Source organism: Girardinichthys multiradiatus, chromosome 12 (assembly GCF_021462225.1).
Source record: "Girardinichthys multiradiatus isolate DD_20200921_A chromosome 12, DD_fGirMul_XY1, whole genome shotgun sequence".
In the NCBI taxonomy this organism is placed as follows: Eukaryota; Metazoa; Chordata; class Actinopteri; order Cyprinodontiformes; family Goodeidae; genus Girardinichthys; species Girardinichthys multiradiatus.
This window is the reverse complement of record NC_061805.1, coordinates 29,764,092-29,774,051: the sequence shown is the minus strand read 5'-3', so window position 1 is coordinate 29,774,051 and position 9,960 is coordinate 29,764,092. Positions and strand designations below refer to the sequence as shown.

Here is a 9,960-nt window from a genome sequence, read left to right as displayed (position 1 = left end):
AGCAAGCAGTGTGAAGCAGTAGATAAGGTACGCCCAAATTGCAACCAAGCACAAACTGATACCAGCACAGTCTAGAAACAAACCATGGTTACAGCGACCCGGGTCTCCACTGTTATATAATTCAGTGCTGGTGTGCATTACATCACATTACATCTAATGCTGCACATTGCTGCACATTCCATTGCCATGGAAACCCATTCTATTAAGCTCTATATGTACTGTTCTTGAGCTAATCTGAAGGCAACATGAAGTTTGGAGGTCTGAAGCTATTGGCTCTGCAGAAGATTTGTATGTGAACTATGCACTTTAGTATCAGCTGACCCCTGTAATTTTTACATGGCCTCCCACTTTGTGGATACATTCCTGTTATTTCCAATCACTTCCAGTTTGTCATGATACCACTAACAGTTGACTGTGGAAAAGTTAGGAGTGAGGACATTTCATGACTGGGCTTAGTTTACTGGTTGCATCCTATCATGGTACCATATCAGAATTCACTGAGCTCCTGAGAGCAACCATAAGTAGGTAGGTAAATAGGTGTCTTTCTGTCTGTCTGAAAAGAGAATAAATAAAATTACCAAAAACATTATTGAACTAATGATGCCTGTTTAGCTGTACTTGGTGAATGGGAGGTGGAATAACTTCATTGATGAGTACTTCCTAATAGTCTGCTTTTTTCTCTTTTGCAGAGTCAAAATGTAAGGGGTCAGTCAGGGAGCAGTGTTTCTGAAGGAGTTCATCAGACTACCACAGCACAGTTCATGTTGGGTTTTAGGAGTGTTCAATTATCTGTAAAAAATTTTGACAGTGGGGGTTGTGGTTTTGTTGGATATTCCAGTGGAAAGGAAATAAGTCATATACGTTTTCCTTAAAAACTGCCTATAAACTGAATCCGTTTAGCATTAATCAGCAGTGCAGAAACCCTACTACCATGATTTCTGATTTCCAAGTTAGTGCTGCTTTTTCACCTTCTTAAAAGGGCTCTCAGAAGCTCAGTGCTGCACTGATAACCAGCTCTCTCCTCTCCCTACAGGCAGATAGAGGGTAAGAGAGAGACAGAGGCAAACATCCAAACGTCTTTCTCCATCAAAGGTAATGAAAGAAGCCCCCATATTCTTTGATCATGCAGCAAGGCCATCAAGCCTACATTAGATTTCTGAAATGTCTCAAATGCTCAAAGCCTTATCTGTTTGAAAACACATGGTATAAAGCACTTTCACACATTCTTCTGGATATGTCATGGGCAAGCAAATGTGCATGTAAATCCAGTGCATAAATACCAGGAGGACCATGAATGGCTGAGATGCTTTGAGTGCTGTCCAAAGTGCAAACAACATCTCAAACTGAAAAGATAAGTCGACAAAGGAGAGTTGATTTCTATCAGTTTTTAAAATAATTTTGACACCACCCAATGAAACCCCTTGTGCACTCCTTTTTACCCAGATGAACCACCTTCAACCGTTTCTTTCACTTATCTTTTAGCTTAAAGAGCTTCCATTTAAACATATCTTTTTTTTTTAATTTGAACATGTTTTTGCATTAAAGAGAAATCTAATTTAAAGTGAAATCTAATTTAAACTTCTCAATGACTGGATGGATGTACAGGTCCTTCTCAAAATATTAGCATATTGTGATAAAGTTCATTATTTTCCATAATGTCATGATGAAAATTTAACATTCATATATTTTAGATTCATTGCACACTAACTGAAATATTTCAGGTCTTTTATTGTCTTAATATGGATGATTTTGGCATACAGCTCATGAAAACCCAAAATTCCTATCTCACAAAATTAGCATATCATTAAAAGGGTCTCTAAACGAGCTATGAACCTAATCATCTGAATCAACGAGTTAACTCTAAACACCGGCAAAAGATTCCTGAGGCCTTTAAAACTCCCAGCCTGGTTCATAGCTAGCTGCATTGACCCTGCCCTTGATAAAACACAGTGGACCAACACCAGCAGCTGACACGGCACCCCAGACCATCACTGACTGTGGGTACTTGACACTGGACTTCTGGCAGTGTCAAGTCCTCCAGACTCTGGCACCTTGATTTCCGAATGACATGCAGAATTTGCTTTCATCCGAAAAAAGTACTTTGGAGTCAGGCGCTTCTGCCGCTGTTTCTGGTTCAAAAGTGGCTTGACCTGGGGAATGCGGCACCTGTAGCCCATTTCCTGCACACGCCTGTGCACAGTGGCTCTGGATGTTTCTACTCCAAACTCAGTCCACTGCTTCCGCAGGTCCCCCAAGGACTGGAATCGGCCCTTCTCCACAATCTTTCTCAGGGTCCGGTCACCTCTTCTCGTTGTGCAGCGTTTTCTGCCACACCTTTTCCTTCCCACAGACTTCCCACTGAAGTGCCTTGATACAGCACACTGGGAACAGCCTATTCGTTCAGAAATTTCTTTCTGTGTCTTACCCTCTTGCTTGAGGGTGTCAATAGTGGCCTTCTGGACAGCAATCAGGTCGGCAGTCTACCCATGATTGGGGTTTTGAGTGATGAACCAGGCTGGGAGTTTTAAAGGCCTCAGGAATCTTTTGCAGGTGTCTAGAGTTAACTCGTTGATTCAGATGATTAGGTTCATAGCTCGTTTAGAGACCCTTTTAATGATATGCTAATTTTGTGAGATAGGAATTTTGGGTTTTCATGAGCTGTATGCTAAAATCATCTGTATTAAGACAATAAAAGACCTGAAATATTTCAGTTAGTGTGCAATGAATCTAAAATATATTAATGTTAAATTTTCATCATGACATTATGGAAAATAATGAACTTTATCACAATATGCTAATATTTTGAGAAGGACCTGTATAGACAGAGGCTGAAAGAGGCAGACCCAGAAGTGTGCAGAGTTTGTTTTAATTTCAGATTACCTTTTGGTTTTAGCTGTGAAGTGAGTGTCATATCATGTATAAACTATCAACAACCTATTCGGATCAGTTTGCCTTTCTTTCTAAAAATGTATTTTCTAGCATGAAGAGGAATTTCCAGGATTGAATAAGAACCAAATGCTTGCTGGTGACTAATTACATTAAAAGTGATGAAGGAAGGTTGTGGCTCAAAGCTTTAGTAAGATTTCAGATTAAAAGTGCTTTAGGGTTTAGGAAATTTTAAATCATACACTTACTGAATGAGTTGAATAAATAATAAAAGCATTACATATATTCAAATTATTCTTTGGATCATTATTCATCATTTATGCATCTTTGGCCTAATCTGGATACACTGAATATATATAAAAAGCTTAATCTATGAATGTATGTAATAACAACACACCTAGTGACATAATTTATTGACCTGTGTTTGCATTGTCCTAATGTGTTTTATAGGGGAGATTAAATGCTTTAGATTATTTTTATTCCAATTTCTCTCCTAACATTTTTCTTTCTAATATTCTGGTACAAATTCATCTCAATTTTTCCAAATGCAGTTCCAAAACTGTTCATCCATGTAGCACATTGTGGGAAGCAGACTGTTGCTTCTAATGTTTTCTGCAGTCAGTGTTTAACCAGATTGTTTTAAAATCAGACAACATACCTGAGTTTATGCTTTAACCGGTGCAGAATAGCAGCTTGCAAAAAAAAGAAAACATTATAAATTAACTTCTTAACATTTTGTTAAAATGGGACAATAATGTATAATCTTTTCAAATAGAATAATTAGTAAATAAATGTGCTTTCATTTGTTATCTGCTCTGAATGCAGTGTATGTGATCACAAAGTGAGAGAATTAAACAAGAGGTATTGGAGGAATAAAAGCCAGCTGGAGTTTATGGAGTACTCAAATAAGCCAGTTGCAATAAATCACAGAGAAATCGTAATAAATTGTTTTGGGAAGTTATAGTAAGTGATAAGAAACAATAAACGATATGGGAGGGGGGGTTACAATACTGTATGCTGTAATGATACTGAATTAATATCCATTCAAATTTTGAGTGAAACCATATCGTCCCTTTGTGAATTCTATTGATATACAACATTTTGATAAGTTGACCCATTGATTGACTGATTGATTTCCCATCGACCATTGGAAATAGTCACATACTTTCACATTCAAACCTTGTGCTTCAGCTGTGTAATACAGCTTGACATTATGTTTTAGTTTTTTAGTGGTTAGATATGTCCAAAGGTCCCAGTTCCATAGATGATGGCTTCTCGTGCTCTCAGATTATTTGACCTCTTTGAATTTAACTGTTCTGATATCAATACTGGCCAATTGGAGTAAACCCAATGTTTTTTTTAACATCCTGGACCAAAACAGTTTGCTTTGTCACATAGGTTCCTGTGAAATACTTCTAATACAGATGACCAAAAAAACAGAACTTGGTATGTCACCAGAATGCAGTTTTGCGAGGGACAAAATGTGCTATATATGTTCATAAAACCTTTCGTCGGAAAGGAAATAATAAAGTTGTTAGTACTCCTCATCTTTTTATGTCAGATTTGTCAATTTAACTAGAATATGGTACCACGTAACAAATTTAACGTAACAAATTTAACTAAATCATAAATTTACACCATTGCCCTTGCCTATAAAGGTTTATCTAAGTGCTTTAAAGATGTGAACAGATGTGTTGCAAACTTATTACAATAATTGTAAAAAAAAGAAAAAAAAAAAAGGCTTATCTTGAAGAACACTGGAGGAAGTCCTAGGAAATGGTATATTATTTCTTTAAAAAAACAGAATGATATTTAATCAGCATGATATCTAACATGGTGTTTGAGCAACATTATAGTTGATATCTAACATATACTATATTAAAGGCTGTGCAAGATAATGGAACATTTTAAAGCCTCGAGCCACTAAGATGCGTCCAATTTTTCAGTTTCTGTCTGTATCATCATAATTGCAAGCAGCTTATATCCTTGTGAACTCTAAAATCTGCAAATGGAGCAACCATACTGTGTTTCAGAGTTTCTCCTGCAATGCTGCAACAAGAAAAAAACAACATGAGATAACCAGAGCTCTATTTAATGCTTCATTAAACTTTATTGTAGACATTAGGCCAATCTGGAGCAATTCCTGTATTTACAGAAGCAAGAAATTATACTATTCTTGTGCTGATGGCAACATGACATAACACCAAGCTTAAACTCATTTGATAAAGGATGTTAAGTCACAACTCATGGCTCTTGCTGTGTTTCAAACACTGCAGTTAGAAATTAGAAAGAACCAGTAATTGTTATTAAGTAAATTTTAGTGTATTTGCTGAATGCATGGGCTGAAGCCCTTATATATTAACCAAATGCAGCTTATGAAAAAGCAGTAAACTGAAATGAATATTTGGCCAAACATTTTGAAAGTAAAACCTAAAACTCTAGTACTGCAAGTGCAGTGTGTGTGTGATGATTTCGGAAAAGTTTCATCTAGTGTGGGGTCGAAAAGGCATGGCTGATGATCAAGGGTTTGGCAGGAGTTTTTTGTAGGGAGGAGAGGGAGGATGTTTCATGGCCTAATTTTTAGTTGTGTAGTTTGATCTGGATGTGGTGGTGACCTTGCTGGGTAAGGGCTGACAGGTGGAGCATTAGTGGGGTGTGTACAGGCTGTTTGGGTGTAGCTGACGTGTGTTTTGTGGCAAAGTGTGTTATGGTCTTCATATGAAAGTTTTGTCCTTGGTTTGGAAAACAAAATACTTCGTGTAAGAGCCTTTTTTGGTAAACACAACTTTAAGACATGGAGAAACTAGACACATAAATTGGTCAGGTGTGACCCATTCTACCACTCAAACTGTAATCAAATCTTGAAGGTTCTGGGATCCTTTCTACACACGTCATTTATTTTCAGAGATTTCAATTGGACATTACAAGTCTATTGATTGACTGAAGTGGCCTTCTATGAGCCCTGACCTAAATCCAATTGAACATCTTTGGAAGGAGCTGAAACATGCCTTCTGGAAAAGGCACCCTTCAAACCTGAGACAACTGGAGCTGTTGCTCATGAGGAGTGGGCCAAAATACCTGCTGAGAGGTGCAGAAGTGTCATTGACAGTTATAGGAATCGTTTGATTGCAGTGATTGCCTCAAAAGCTTGTGCAACAAAATATTAAGTTAAGGGTACCATAATTTTTGTCCAGGCCTGTTTCATGAGTTTATTTTTTTTAATAATTTTGTTGAAGCATGTTTGAAAAGCAATGCCTGACTTTCATTTGTTAATTTTCATAGAATTTTTATTCATTGTTACCTTTGTCAGATTCAAGTTATTTCTGTCACACATATATATATATATAGTCAGTCAGTCAGTCATTTTCTACCGCTTATTCCATAGTGGGTCACGGGGTAGCTGGTGCCTATCTCCAGCAGTCTATGGGCAAGAGGCGGGGTACACCCTGGACAGGTCGCCAGTCCATCGCAGGGCAACACACAAACAACCATGCACACACTCATTCATACACCTAAGGGCAATTTAGAGCTACCAATTAACCTAACAGGCATGTCTTTGGACTGTGGGAGGAAGCCGGAGTACCCGGTGAGAACCCACGCATGCACGGGGAGAACATGCAAACTCCTATATATATATATATATATATATATATATATATATGTGTGTGTGTGTGTGTGTGTGTGTGTGTGTGTGTTGTGTTCAATTATGTCTTTAATTCAATAAAGTAACTTAGGCCATGCTCACACTGCAGGCAAATGTGACCAAAATCTTATTTTTTTTTAGGTCGAGTGACTTTTTAGAACAACTGTGAAGGTTCATATCTGGCCCATATCTGATTTTTTCCAAGTCAAATTTCAGCCACATTCATATGTGGTCCTGAATCCGATTTGTATCTAATCTTTTGGAATGTTAGATGCGACTTTGACGTCACTTTCCGTCGCATTCGTCACAATTTTGCGCCGCCCAGCAGAAAACGGTATCCGTTAGCAAAATAGACAGGGGGCTTGAATAGAACTGCACAGTGGAGAGACAGCGAGACGTTAGAGCTTGTTAATAAATGGAGGTAAAACTTTATCCAAGCCTAATTGAAAGGCTTATAGGAACCGTCTGGATGTGGGACGTAGTTGTTATTGTAAAATCCGTGTACAACCCTTTAAACAGAGGACTTTAAAATGCTATTGAGGTTACCGAGCATGTGAGGATCTGTCCCTGCCACAGTTCGATACACTGGATTGCATCAAGTCTTCTGCCTCTGAAGTTGAGAGGCGAGTCGCTGACATATACAATTAAAAGCTGCCCTCAACATGGTCTCTGTAAAGTTAACTTCCCTGCCCCACCATTGCTGGCTGTGGCTCCACATCCAAACAGCTTGTTGTGCTGGATTGGAAGTCAGATCCCCCTAAAACGGAACAATAAAGAGTTTCACTCTCCTTTTATTCACGTGATTCCCACACAGCACGCGCTGACAAATGGCTTCTGTTGTGCACTTGAACCATAACACCTATTTATCCGTGTTTACTGTTGTGCTGTGCTTGATGACACTCATATTGTGCTTATTACCAACAGTTACCAATTGGCTTTGCTTTGCCAAAGCAACAGGAAAAGATAAAGCATGAAAAAGGGATCTTCCAAACAGAACCTTGCTGTTCTTGGCATTGTGACTGTACCAGTATGAAACAAAACTAAACTCAGAAAAATTTGGAGGATGGTGGTACCGTGATGTTTATTTTTCTGAATGATTAACTTTCCAGGGCCCCGTCTCAGAAAGCAGAGTTAGTGAAAACTCAGAGTAAGTTCTGAATTGAGTATGTGCATACCCTGGGTTTTAGGTTTCAGAAAGCCATGTAGCAGTTACCACGGGTCAAGTTACTCCTGCAACTTGCCACGTAAACCAACTCTGCTCAGTAGCAGTTTTTATTGAACAAACCATGGCTTTGGTCTGCTTTTTAGCTGAGACCTGACACAAGGAAAGTGTCAGAAATGGCGTGATCTTTTTTGGAGGAGCATGGAGACGTTGAAGCGCAACTACTCTCCAGAAATCTCTGTCAGGAGAGGTGGATCATACCGCGATTAGATGTCTTATAATTTTCTGGATGAATATATTTTATGGTGTTATCGTTTTTTGCCACAGTCAATTATTTTACCTCAGAAATAGAATGACTGCACTTCGTTTTCGTGCCACCGGCAGCTTTTTGTACAACACAGGTGACACAGAATATCCTTGAAAAGCAACTGTATGTAGTGCTGCACTTAAACTACCCATCATCTTGATCACAAACATTATTAAAGTCAGATTGTCTTCTGACTTTAATGCAAAATTCAAAATGATTCATGTCCCTGCTTGTCATGCAGGATACCAGGGTTTGAACCCTGACAGAGATTTTAGTTAAGTTCTGTTTTACGTTAATATTATCAGGTACAAATAACTTAGGTTTAGTTAAAATTTTATTTCAAACTGAGCTTTTAGAAAAAAGCCCCTCATACCGTCTGTCGGTAAATCTTTGTAACTAGAACATTTATAAGTAGCTTGCAATCTGAAAACATGTGGGCACCCCTGATGTACAGTTTTGTGGTGTTTTCTACTCACAGACCCATAAGACTAATGAAAGAAAATATCAGTGCAGTTTGCTATCACATTTTGAGACTTCATGTCAGGGAATAGATCTTGGAATGGAATCTAATTTAATTAATCTGACTATCCCTTGTTGATAACCAATCAGTATGTTCAAAAATAAATTTCATTTATCCTGGATTTTAGTCTCCTTTACAGTACAGCCTAATTTTTTCCTGATTGGTTCTTTTAGCTTTTAGTCTAGTAACCTTTTCTATGGTTTCTGTGAATAATATTTATTTTAATAATTTCTGATTCACTAATCACTTCCCAAACTAAAGATAACAGTGTTTTTATTTTATTAAGTGTTCTTTATTGCACGCAAGTGAAAATACAGTACTTAATGATATTTTGTTCAAACAAATAAAATAATCCACCTCTGTGGACATCTCACCCACATTTAACTGATGCTACAGCAGTTTTATTCCAATTAGTGTTTTCTGTAACTGCATTTTAGGTATTCCTTTCTGATTACTCATGTTTCTGTCATACTCAGTGCCAATGTGCAGTTGGTGTGTGTGTGCCGTGTTTTGTTTTTCCCTTTCTGCAGGGTGTGACTGGCAGGTGCTGCCTCCGAGGTGTGCTGGATCAAAGCGCAATCAGCAGGGCTTCATTAGGAGCTGGAACCTGGAGCGAGGCGTCAGCCCAGTTATTTCACCTATGTGGTAACTGACCGTGTTGCACTGCTCTCATGGACGCTGTCTTCTCTTGCCTTTTTCAGATGGCCATTCTGAAATCCTGTGGTTCCTGATCCCTCTCCTGCCAGCAGATCTGAGCGGAGAACGGAAAACCACCAGGTTTGTCGTGAGTCTCCCTTCCACTCCTGCCTCCAGCCCTGACACTCAAAGAACGCCTCTCACAGAGACCTGACTCTTGTTCACCTGCCTCTACACCCTCCAATGCCGCATAATCCCTCAGACCGAACTTATATCAAACAGCACACTACTACACACTCTCTGCCAGCCTCTGACACCGTGGAAATACTAACCTCACACACCAAGCCCACCTCGGCCTTCCTCAGTAAGTCACTTTCGAAAACCCTCCTCCTGAAGTTACCTCCATTCCTCAGAACCCCAATAACCAGTCTCCTTTCCCTCCTAGTGAGTTCCAGTCCCAGAGCTGCTTCCTGTTCAGCTTTCCAGCCACCTCCTCCTACAATATCAATAAACTGTTTAAAACGCTGTCGGTTCCTAGTGGTTGTGCTCATGTCAGTCAGATAGAATGCTCATTATGACAGTTTCTATGTTTTCTTGTTTCACAGGGAGCTGTAGGGACAGAAAAAAACTCAATTTCAGTGGCATGTTTACTCTTTTTCATATTAGGTCATGAGCCAACTTTAACTTCTTATACCTGATTAATTGCATATGTTGGAATATAGCCAGTGAATGCTGTGTAATTCAGTTGGTAAAGGTTAAACATAACAAAAGCTTATAACTGGACCTTATCTGATTTTACTGGATCA

General features: G+C 38.8%; 1 long non-coding RNA gene across 2 annotated transcripts; it reads left to right on the top strand.

Moving 5' to 3' along the window:
- The first annotated feature begins 212 nt into the window (after positions 1–212).
- Positions 213–9,679, top strand: LOC124877135. 2 transcript variants are annotated; one of them, XR_007040447.1, is made up of 5 exons: positions 236–525; positions 690–949; positions 1,034–1,092; positions 9,220–9,518; positions 9,600–9,679. It is a non-coding gene; the product is annotated as an uncharacterized LOC124877135 (long non-coding RNA). The 2 variants fall into 2 exon arrangements; XR_007040448.1 differs by lacking the exon at positions 690–949 and having other exon boundaries at positions 213–288.
- Positions 9,680–9,960: the final 281 nt, after the last annotated feature.